We start from the raw sequence: 12,735 nt of genomic DNA on the forward strand, positions 1-12,735 counted from the left end.
GTGGAGCTTGAAACTTTCTTTCGTTAACGAATAACATACTCGAAGATGGCACTTAGAGACAGGATATATATTTTTAAATTTGGATTTTAAAATCCCAATCTAGTGCATAAAATATGAATGGTAACTACACAGAATATGAAAAGTACTACAATAAAACATAATGGAAAGCGAAATCAGCAAGAAAAATTCTAGGATTAATAATATTTTGATATTACCTTAACACCCTCAAGCTGTTTCTATGTGCTGCTTAAGTTTTAGGTAAAGCAATAAATAGCCACCCCGTTCTTGAGTTTCAGAGATGGTTCGCAAAGCATACCTGTGTTTTCATTATTAATAGCAAGTTAGCCATTTCCTATTGCAGCTTGTTTGAGGCTGGAAAATAATCAGTGAATGGCTGAAGGCCTCTTCTTCCTGCTGTCTTGTCCATCTAAAGTTGATGCTGTAAAGTAGCGTGACCTCTTTCTGATGTGCCGACATGAAGCCCCACTCTAAAATATGTTTTGATAGCTGGATTTTTACAGTATATGATTATCAATCTTATTTTATATATTCAAAACAATGATGGGGTTACCAAACCTAAACCAGCAATACGACAAAACAATAATGGTGACAAATGCATCAGATTGATTATCATAATGATAGAGCAAGTACAGAGGATGGAGACATTTCTACCATTGCTACACATTTAAAGCTTCCAAATTTCTATGAAGAAATGAGAAAAGTCGTAATAAAGCATGGAATGTGAATAGTAGAGCTTGGAGGTACAAAATTATAGAAATGGAAAAGTCCCAAATGCGCTGCCACCGTGTTCATGACACTTGGTTATACGAAATCTTGCCAAATGTGTGGTAGTTGTTGTAGGAAAGTACCATCTTGCCTGGCATGTTACCCCCATATTTCACTGTATATATGTTGTTTTAGTCTATGTGTCACTGGGACCCTGCCAGGCAGGGCCCCAGTGCTCATAAGTATGTGCCCTGTATGTGTTCCCTGTGTGATGCCTAACTGTCTCACTGAGGCTCTGCTAACCAGAACCTCAGTGGTTATGCTCTCTCTGCTTTCCAAATTTGTCACTAACAGGCTAGTGACTAAATTTACCAATTCACATTGGCATACTGGTACACCCATATAATTCCCTAGTATATGGTACTGAGGTACCCAGGGTATTGGGGTTCCAGGAGATCCCTTTGGGCTGCAGCATTTCTTTTACCACCCATAGGGAGCTCTGACAATTCTTACACAGGCCTGCCAGTGCAGCCTGAGTGAAATAACGTCCACGTTATTTCACAGCCATTTACCACTGCACTTAAGTAACTTATAAGTCATCTATATGTCTAACCCTCACTTAGTGAAGGTTGGGTGCAAAGTTACTTAGTGTGTGGGCACCCTGGCACTAGTCAAGGTGCCCCCACATCGTTCAGGGCAAATTCCCCGGACTTTGTGAGTGCGGGGACACCATTACACGCGTGCACTGTACATAGGTCACTATGTACAGCGTCACAATGGTAACTCCGAACATGGCCATGTAACATGTCTAAGATCATGGAATTGTCATTGGGGGGACAATTCCATGATCCCCCGGGTGTCTAGCACAGAACCAGGGTACTGCCAAACTGCCTTTCCGGGGTCTCCACTGCAGCTGCTGCCAACCCCTCAGACAGGTTTCTGCCCTCCTGGGGTCCAGGCAGCCCTGGCCCAGGAAGGCAGAACAAAGGACTTCCTCTGAGAGAGGGTGTAACACCCTCTCCCTTTGGAAATAGGTGTGAAGGCTGGGGAGGAGTAGCCTCCCCCAGCCTCTGGAAATGCTTTGATGGGCACAGATGGTGCCCATCTCTGCATAAGCCAGTCTACACCGGTTTAGGGATCCCCCAGCCCTGCTCTGGCGCGAAACTAGACAAAGGAAAGGGGAGTGACCACTCCCCTGACCTGCACCTCCAAGGGGAGGTGCCCAGAGCTCCTCATCCAAGTGGCGACATCCTGGTCCCTCCTGGGCCACAGCAGCATCCAAAAACCCTAACCGCGACCCTTGCAGCTAGCAAGGCTTGTTTGCGGTCTTTCTGCGTGGGAACACCTCTGCAAGCTTCCTCACGACGTGGGACATCCATCCTCCAAAGGGGAAGTTCCTAGTCCTCTTCGTTCTTGCAGAACACCAAGCTTCTTCCGACTGGTGGCAGCTTCCTTGCACCCTCAGCTGGCATTTCCTGGGCTCCTGCCCACTCTCGACACTGTCGCGACTTTTGGACTTGGTCCCCTTGTCTTACAGGTACTCAGGTCCGGAAATCCACTGTTGTTGCATTGCTGGTGTTTGTTCTCCTTGCAGAATCCCCCTATCACGACTTCTGTGCTCTATGGGGGAAGTAGGTGCACTTTACACCTACCTTTCAGGGTCTTGGGGTGGGCTATTTTTCTAACCCTCACTGTTTTCATACAGTCCCAGCGACCCTCTACAAGCTCACATAGGTTTGGGGTCCATTCGTGGTTCGCATTCCACTTTTGGAGTATATGGTTTGTGTTGCCCCTATACCTATGTGCTCCTATTGCAATCTACTGTAACTTTACATTGCTTGCATTACTTCCTTTTGCTATTACTTGCATGATTTTTGTTTGTGTACATATATCTTGCGTATATTTCTCATCCTCATACTGAGGGTACTCACTGAGATACTTTTGGCATATTGTCATAAAAATAAAGTACCTTTATTTTTAGTATATCTGTGTATTGTGTTTTCTTATGATATTGTGCATATGACACCAGTGGTATAGTAGGAGCGTTACATGTCTCCTAGTTCAACCTAAGCTGCTTTGCCATAGCTACCTTCTATCAGCCTAAGCTGCTAGAAACACCTCTTCTACACTAATAAGGGATAACTGGACCTGGCACAAGGTGTAAGTACCTCTGGTACCCACTACAAGCCAGGACAGCCTCCTACATTGGTTGTGCAGCGGTGGGATAAGTACTTGTAACTACTTACCACTTTGTCATTGTGTACTTTTCATAAGAGAATAATATACAAAACAAGTTCAGTGTATGTACACTTAACCAAAACGTTTTGCTTTTCTCCTCTTACACTTTCTACTAAGTGCTGAAAAGTACTCTAAAACATCTAAAAGTTTGAAAAAGTTTTTTTCTCTGTTCTTTAAAAAGTTCTGAAACTTTTTCTTTCTTCTCACTGTCTCTAAACCTTCTTTTATCATGTCTGCTGTAGAGTCTGCTCTTAAAATGGTCAATACTACCTATGACAATTTAAATTTCAAGAGCCTAAGGAGTCTGCTTTGATAGAGGTTTAGTGATAGGAAAGAACCCTACAAGAGAGTTTCTGTATAACATGCTCATTGTGAATGATGATTCCCTAGCTGGCACTTCAAATGAGAAGTTAATAGATAGCTCCCATTCTGACTCAGGGGAACCCTTTCAGGGAGGTGGGGAGGGTTCTATTCCAAATCTGCCCCTCAGCAGACCACATAGCAATGCTGGTAGTAATAGGAGCTCCCATCATAGTAGGGATGTTTTTATTCCTGGAGGCCAGGTTGTTAGAGTCCAAGCTGTTAGGGACAAATCTCCCTCTGTTGTTTCCAATTTACCATCAGTGTCCAAGCATTGCCAACCCACCCACCCTCCCTGAAGACAACATGTTAGAAAGGGAACTCAAAAAGTTGAGAGTGGAAGAGACCAGACTGAAGCTTAAACAGCAACAGCTGGCTATAGACAGGGAATCCCTAGACCTGGAGAAGGAGAGACAGAGATTGGGGTTTGGACCCCATGGTGGCAGCAGCAGTATTCCTGATAGTAATCCTGTTAGAGAGCATGATTCCAGGAATCTGCACAAGATAGTCCCCCCTTACAAGGAGGGGATGACATCAACAAGTGGTTTGCTGCACTTGAGGGCCTGTATAGTACAGGGGTTCCCTCAAAGGCAGTGGGCTGCTATATTGTGGCTATCTTTCAATTGAAAGTGTAGGGATAGGCTCCTTACTGTTAGAGAAAGTGATGCTAACAATTTTGCAGTTTTGAAGGATGCACTCTTGGATGGATTTGGCTTAACCATTGAACAATACAGGATTAAGTTCAGAGACACCAGAAAAGAGTCCTCACAAGACTGGATAGACTTTGTTGACTGTTCAGTGAAGGCCTTGGAGGGGTGGTTACATGGCAGTAAAGTTTCTAACTATGAAAGCCTGTATAATCTTATTCTGAGAGAGCATATTCTGAATAACTGTGTGTCTGACTTGTTACACCAATATCTAGTGGACTCAGATCTGACCTCTCCCCAATAATTGGGAAAGAAGGCAGACAAATGGGTCAGAACAAGAGTGACCAGAAAAGTTCATACAGGGGGTGACAAGGATGGCAAGAAGAAGGATGGTAAGTCTTCAGACAAGGGTGGGGACAAAAGTAAAACTGAGTCTTCATCAGGCCCACAGAAATCCTCTGGTGGGGGTGGTGGGTCCAAATCCTCTTCAAATCAAGTTAAAAGGCCTTGGCGTTATTTGTGTAAAGTCAAAGGCCATTGGACAGCTGATGCCAGTTGTCCAAAGAAAAACACCAAACCTCCCACTACCACAACCCCTACTGCAAACTCTAGTGCCCCTAGTAATAGCAGTGGCGGTGGGAGTAAACCTACTAATAGCCAATCCAAGGGAGTAGCTAGGCTCACTTTTGGTAATTTAGTTGGGGTTGGTCTTGTTAGGGAGACCACAGAGGCTGTGTTAGTCTCTGAAGGTGCCATTGATTTGGCCACCTTGGTTGCTTGTCCCCTTAATATGGATAAGTACAAGCAACTTCCCCTAATAAATGGTGTTGAGGTTCAGGCCTACAGGTACACAGGTGCCAGTGTTACCATGGTAATAGAGAAACTGGTACACCCTGAACAACACCTACTTGGTCACCAGTACCAAGTGACAGACACTCATAACAACACTCTTGGGGGGGGGGGGGGGGGTTACTGGTCCAAAGAAAGTTGTGGTTGCTTCAGATTTACCTGTAGACTGTCTACTAGGAAATGATTTAGAGACATCAGCTTGGGCAGAAGTGGAGTTGGAGGCTCATGCAGCAATGCAGGGCATTCCTGGGCATATTTTTGCTTTGACAAGGGCTCAGGCCAAAAAGCAAAAAGGACAGGGTGACTTGGATCCTGGAACAATGCACCAAGTGCTCCCTAAAGCTAGGGGTAGCAAGGGTAAATCCCTACCCACTATCCCTCCCTTTACAGATGATTCTGCTTCTGAGGAAGAAGAATTTCCTCCCTGTGCAGAACCTTCACCAGAGGAGCTGGCAGCAGACACTGCTGAGCTTTTGGGTGGAGGGGGGCCTGCCAGGGAAGAGCTGAGTGTGGCACAGCAATCCTGTCCCACATTAGAGGGTCTCAGACAGCAAGCTGCCAAGCAGCAAAATGGGGATGTCATTGACTCACATAGAGTTTAATGGGAGGACAACCTCTTGTACACAGAGGCAAGGGACCCAAAACCTGGAGCAGCCAGGAGATTGGTCATTCCTCTGCAGTACGGAGAGTTCATCCTAACTCTGGCACATGACATTCCTTTGGCTGGGCATTTGTGCCAGATAAAAACTTGGGAAAGACTTGTCCCCTTGTTTCACTGGCCTGGGATGTCAGAGGACACAAAATATTTTTGTAAGTCTTGTGTGACCTGCCAAACCAGTGGCAAGACTGGTGGCACACCAAAGGCTCCCCTTATTCCACTACCTGTGGTTGGGGTCCCCTTTGAAAGGGTAGGGGTTGACATAGTTGGCCCCCTTGACCCTCCTACTGCTTCAGGCAATAGGTTTATCTTGGTGGTTGTGGACCATGCCACAAGATATCCTGAAGCAATTCCTCTAAGGACCACTACAGCACCTGCAGTGGCAAAGGCCCTCCTGGGAATCTTTTCCAGGGTGGTTTTCCCAAAAGAGGTTGTATCAGACAGGGGTTGCAACGTTTTGTCTGCATACTTGAAGGCTATGTGGAAGGAATGTGGTGTAACCTACAAATTCACCACACCTTATCATCCACAGACTAATGGACTGGTAGAGAGGTTTAATACAACTCTCAAAGGAATGATAATGGGACTCCCTGAAAAACTCAGGAGGAGATGGGATGTCCTGTTACCTAGCCTCCTTTTTGCTTACAGGGAGGTACCCCAGAAAGGAGTGGGCTTCAGCCCCTTTGAACTCCTCTTTGGACACCCTGTAAGAGGTCCACTAGCACTTGTGAAGGAGGGTTGGGAACAACCTTTAAGAGCTCCCAAACAGGACATAGTGGACTATGTACTTGGCCTAAGATCCAGAATGGCCGAGTACATGAAAAAGGCCAGTAAAAACCTTCAGGCCATCCAAGAGCTCCAGAAGTAATGGCATGACCAGAAGGCTGTTCTGATCCAGGACAGAAGGTGTGGGTATTGGAGCTTGTGGCCCCAAGAGCACTCCAAGACAAATGGAGTGGACCCCATCTCATTGTTGAGAAAAAGGGCGAGGTCACCTACTTGGTTGACCTGGTCACTAGGGTGATTCATGTCAACCGCCTAAAACCCTACTATGACAGGGCTGATCTCACCCTACTCATGGCAACAGATGAAGGACAGGAAGAAGAGAGTGACCCTCTCCCTGATCTCTTCTCCTCCACTGAAGAGGATGCTCTAATGGAGGGAGTAGTTTTGGCAGACTGTCTGACTGCAGAACAGAAAGACAACTGCATAAATCTCCTTGGACAGTTTTCTGAACTCTTTTCAACTGTGCCAGGCACCACATCTTGGTGTGAACACTCAATTGATACTGGAGACAGCATGCCTGTCAAAAGTAAAATCTATAGGCAGCCTGACCATGTCAGGGACTGCATAAAACAAGAGGTTCAGAAAATGCTTGATCTAGGAGTGGTTGAACCCTCTGAAAGCCCTTGGGCGAGTCCTGTGGTGCTTGTACCAAAACCGCATTTAAAAGATGGAAAAAGGGAGATGAGGTTTTGTGTTGATTACAGAGGTCTCAACCAGGTAACACAAACTGATGCTCACCCTATACCCAGGGCAGATGAGCTCATAGATACACTGGCATCTGCCAAGTATCTAAGCACCTTTGATTTGACTGCAGGGTATTGGCAGATCAAATTGGCTGAGGATGCTAAACCTAAAACTGCATTTTCAACTATAGGAGGGCACTACCAATTTACAGTGATGCCCTTTGGTTTGAAAAATGCACCTGCCACTTTTCAGATGTTGGTGAACACAGTCCTGCAAGGGTTGGAGGCTTTTAGTGCAGCATATCTAGATGATATAGCTGTCTTTAGCTCCTCCTGGGAAGAGCACCTGGTCCACCTTTGGAAAGTTTTGGAGGCCCTGCAAAAGGCAGGCCTCACTATCAAGGCCTCAAAGTGCCAGATAGGGCAGGGAAAGGTGGTTTATCTGGGACACCTGGTAGGTGGAGAACAGATTGCACCACTTCAGGGGAAAATCGAGACAATCATGGATTGGGTTCCCCCTACAACTCAGACCCAGGTCAGAGCCTTCCTAGGCCTCACTGGGTATTACAGGAGATTCATAGCAGCCCCACTTAATGATCTCACCAGTAAAAAGGTGCCTAAAAAGGTATTGTGGACAGCTCGCTGTCAGAAAGCTTTTGAGGAGCTCAAACAGGCCATGTGCACTGCACCTGTCCTAAAAAGCCCATGTTACTCCAAGAAATTCATTGTTCAAACTGATGCATCTGAATTAGGGGTAGGGGCTGTCTTATCACAACTGAATTCTGAGGGCCAGGATCAACCAGTTGCTTTTATCAGCAGAAGGTTGACCCCTAGAGAAAAGCGTTGGTCTGCCGTTGAGAGGGAGGCCTTTGCTGTGGTCTGGGCACTGAAAAAGTTGAGGCCATACCTGTTTGGCACTCACTTTATTGTTCAGACAGACCACAAAGCTCTACTTTGGCTAAAACAAATGCAAGGTAAAAACCCTACATTGTTGAGGTGGTCCATATCTCTACAGGGAATGGACTATACAGTGGAACATAGACCTGGGAGCTCCAGATATTTCCACTTAGAGAATGAAGACTCATCAGGTCATGGCTAGTCTTATTGTCCTTCGTTTGGGGGGGTTGTGTAGGAAAGTACCATCTTGCCTGGCATGTTAACCCCATATTTCACTGTATATATGCTGTTTTAGTCTATGTGTCACCGGGACCCTGCCAGGCAGGGCCCCAGTGCTCATAAGTATGTGCCCTGTATGTGTTCCCTGTGTGATGCCTAACTGTCTCACTGAGGCTCTGCTAACCAGAACCTCAGTGGTTATGCTCTCTCTGCTTTCCAAATTTGTCACTAACAGGCTAGTGACTAAATTTACCAATTCACATTGGCATACTGGTACACCCATATAATTCCCTAGTATATGGTACTGAGGTACCCAGGGTATTGGGGTTCCAGGAGATCCCTATGGGCTGCAGCATTTCTTTTGCCACCCATAGGGATCTCTGACAATTCTTACACAGGCCTGTCAGTGCAGCCTGAGTGAAATAACGTCCACGTTATTTCACAGCCATTTACCACTGCACTTCAGTAACTTATAAGTCACATATATGTCTAACCTTCACCTGGTGAAGGTTGGGTGCAAAGTTACTTAGTGTGTGGGCACCCTGGCACTAGCCAAGGTGCCTCCACATCGTTCAGGGCAAATTTCCCAGCCTTTGTGAGTGCGGGGACACCATTACACGCGTGCACTGTACATAGGTCACTACCTATGTACAGTGCCACAATGGTAACTCCGAACATGGCCATGTAACATGTCTAAGATCATGGAATTGTCACCCCAATGGCATTCTGGCATTGGGGGGACAATTCCATGATCCCCCGGGTCTCTAGCACAGAACCCGGGTACTGCCAAACTGCCTTTCTGGGGTCTCCGCTGCTGCTGCTGCCAACCCCTCAGACAGGTTTCTGCCCTCCTGGGGTCCAGGCAGCCCTGGCTCAGGAAGGCAGAACAAAGGACTTCCTCTGAGAGAGGGTGTAACACCCTCTCCCTTTGGAAATAGGTGTGAAGGCTGGGGAGGAGTAGCCTCCCCCAGCCTCTGGAAATGCTTTGATGGGCAAAGATGGTGCCCATCTCTGCATAAGCCAGTCTACACCGGTTCAGGGATCCCCCAGCCCTGCTCTGGCGCGAAACTGGACAAAGGAAAGGGGAGTGACCACTCCCCTGACCTGCACCTCCCAGGGGACGTGCCCAGAGCTCCTCCAGTGTGTCCCAGACCTCTGACATCTTGGAAACAGAGGTGTTTGTGGCATACTGGACTGCTCTGAGTGACCAGTGCCAGCAGGGGACGTCAGAGGCTCCTTCTGATAAGCTCTTACCTCTCTTGGTAGCCAATCCTCCTTCCTAGGTAGCCAAACCTCCTTTTCTGGCTATTTAGGGTCTCTGCTCTGGGGATCTCACCAGATAACGAATGCAAGAGCTCACCAGAGTTCCTCTGCATCTCCCTCTTCACCTTCTGCCAAAGGATCGACCGCTGACTGCTCAGGACGCCTGCAAAACCGCAGCAAAGTAGCAAGACGACTACTAGCCACCTTGTATCGCTTCATCCTGCTGGCTTTCTCGACTGTTTCCAGGTGGTGCATGCTCCGAGGGGTAGCCTGCCTCCTTTCTGCACCAGAAGCTCTGAAGAAATCTCCCATGGGTCGACGGAATCTTCCCCCTGCAACCGCAGGCAACAAAAGACTGCATCACCGGTCCTCTGGGTCCCCTCTCAGCACGACGAGCGTGGTCCCTGGAAATCAGCAACTCTGTCTAAGTGACTCCCACAGTCCAGTGACTCTTCAGTCCAAGTGTGGTGGAGGTAAGTCCTTGCCTCCCCACACTAGACTGCATTGCTGGGTACCGCGTGATTTACAGCTGCTACGGCTCCTGTGCACTCTTCCAGGATTTCCTTCGTGCACAGCCAAGCCTGGGTCCCCGACACTCCAACCTGCAGTGCACAACCTTCTGAGTTGTCCTCCGGCGTCGTGGGACTCCCTTTTGTGACTTCGGATGGACTCCGGTTCACTGTTCTTCTAAGTGCCTGTTCAGGTACTTCTGCGGGTGCTGCCTGCTTCTGTGAGGGCTCCCTACGTTGCTGGGCGCCCCCTCTGTCTCCTCATCCAAGTGGCGACATCCTGGTCCCTCCTGGGCCACAGCAGCATCCAAAAACCCTAACCGCGACCCTTGCAGCTAGCAAGGCTTGTTTGTGGTCTTTCTGCGTGGGAACACCTCTGCAAGCTTCCTCACGACGTGGGGCATCCATCCTCCAAAGGGGAAGTTCCTAGTCCTCTTCGTTCTTGCAGAACACCAAGCTTCTTCCGACCGGTGGCAGCTTCCTTGCACCCTCAGCTGGCATTTCCTGGGCTCCTGCCCACTCTCGACACTGTCGCGACTCTTGGACTTGGTCCCCTTGTCTTACAGGTACTCAGGTATGGAAATCCACTGTTGTTGCATTGCTGGTGTTTGTTCTCCTTGCAGAATCCCCCATCACGACTTCTGTGCTCTCTGGGGGTAGAAGGTGTACTTTACACCTACCTTTCAGGGTCTTGGGGTGGGCTATTTTTCTAACCCTCACTGTTTTTTTACAGTCCCAGCGACCCTCTACAAGCTCACATAGGTTTGGGGTCCATTTGTGGTTCGCATTCCACTTTTGGAGTATATGGTTTGTTTTGCCCCTATACCTATGTGCTCCTATTGCAATCTACTGTAACTTTACATTGCTTGCATTACTTCCTTTTGCTATTACTTGCATGATTTTTGTTTGTGTTCATATATCTTGTGTATATTTCTCATCCTCATACTGAGGATACTCACTGAGATACTTTTGGCATATTGTCATAAAAATAAAGTACCTTTATTTTTAGTATATCTGTGTATTGTGTTTTCTTATGATATTGTGCATATGACACCAGTGGTATAGTAGGAGCTTTGCATGTCTCCTAGTTCAGCCTAAGCTGCTTTGCCATAGCTACCTTCTATCAGCGTAAGCTGCTAGAAACACCTCTTCTACACTAATAAGGTATAACTGGACCTGGCACAAGGTGTAAGTACCTCTGGTACCCACTACAAGCCAGGCCAGCCTCCTACAGTTGTCAAGAAGTAGGTATAAAAGATAACTAACTGATCAGTGTGAGGAGAAAATCCATGATGAGTACCCTTAGGACATTTCCACAATTCATGACCTTTGGGAAATGTGTGATTTTGTACTAAGCACAGGGTACGCCATCCTGTTTTATTTCACCATCATACATTTGAACTTCATTTCACCATGGCAGATCCAGTGCCCAACCCGATAGATATGTTGTACACTGAATTGCCTTTTATCTTTCAAATACATTAACAGCATAATCTACAAGTACTTATGCTTTCTCGGTTACCTCAAATAATATATTCAGTTATGGTCAAAGTCTTAATCAATAAAGCGAAAACAAAACATAGTACATTCCCTTTCCAATTTTCCAGTTTTCCACTGAGTTTATGTTGGCGCTCTTTTATTTAAATAATGAAAGTCGCATGTCATTGTCCTATAGTTTATCTGTTTATCTGGACAGCCACAAATTCGTAGTAGTTTTAGTAGTGGTGTTTCTTCGAGATGAAAATTATATATCTAAAGATAGAAACATAACTGTTAAGGTAAATCTAACCGATGTCGCAAAAATACACACCTTTTGTGGTTGCTTCAGTACTAAGAATCCAGTGGCTCTTTTGTAACACAAGAGTTCCATTTCCACCTCGTTTTAGCAGTGACATGATCATTACCCTTGAATCTTAAGTTCGTTAATGTAGAGGTACATGATTTATTTAGGTAACAAACAGGCATTCAGTGATTGGTGTCTCCATTTGGAATAGGCCTTGTATGGTCCACTGTCCATAGTCTCAGTGGACACAGCGCTCCATATACATAAGTGTCTTACACAGAATGAATGGTGGACCAGGTCTTACATTTGTTGTTAGCAATAGAGATGTAGTATTGAACGATTCATCTTTGTCCTTCTCAAAAAGTATAGCTTGTATTTTGAGTTAACCATGTCACTGGAATAACTGGATTTGTTTTCAGGAAGCTTTTACTTTGTTTTTCAACCTCCAAGCTTTTAGGAAGGTGATACCGACTCATGTCTCGCTTGTCTTTTATACGTTTTTATCTAAAGCCAGATTGTGCCAAAGCATTTATGATGTTACTGCTCTGCAGAGATTATTTTGTGATAAATCTTACCGGTCAATTTTCGGTATTTGGAACATTCTTGGGCTTTTAAAAAAATTGTAACTATTCTCACGTAAACTCATGGACTGGCCATCAGTAGCCCTTCCTGGCACTATTTTCCTTGTATGGATTGTGAGTACGATCTGATTACTTCACACTCAAAATGTAGTTTAAGACTATAGTGGATTTTTACTGGAAAAATGTGCCATAGAATATATGTATTTTTATGTTAAGTTGTTAAACTGAGTTGTGCACTAGAAGCATCTGAGCTACAACAGACAGCTGAAGGCTTTCTTTAAGAGTTACTTTGTAGAGGGGGTGTGGCCAAGATGGCGGTGGAGTAGGGCACACTTCTCGCTCTCCTGCCTCCTGGGCTAACATTGGAGGTCTGTGCTTGTATAATTTGCAGTCAGCCGCACAGAGACAGCACCCAATTGCTGTGATAGATGTGCCTGCACCAACGTCAGGGGTGTTCCCGAGCCGCACTGCCCATGGAGAAGACACCCTGACCTGCCACAGCTGACGCATGGCCCCTCCTGATGCTGCATCCATGA

At 46.3% G+C, this 12,735-nt stretch overlaps 1 protein-coding gene across 3 annotated transcripts in view; it reads left to right on the forward strand.

Moving 5' to 3' along the window:
• LOC138265789 (zinc finger protein 25-like) overlaps positions 1-12,735 on the forward strand; it is a 176,445-nt gene that overhangs the window by 953 nt on the left and 162,757 nt on the right. The gene's annotated exons all lie outside the window — the stretch shown is intronic.

The sequence above is a fragment of the Pleurodeles waltl genome, chromosome 2_1 (assembly GCF_031143425.1).
Source record: "Pleurodeles waltl isolate 20211129_DDA chromosome 2_1, aPleWal1.hap1.20221129, whole genome shotgun sequence".
In the NCBI taxonomy this organism is placed as follows: Eukaryota; Metazoa; Chordata; class Amphibia; order Caudata; family Salamandridae; genus Pleurodeles; species Pleurodeles waltl.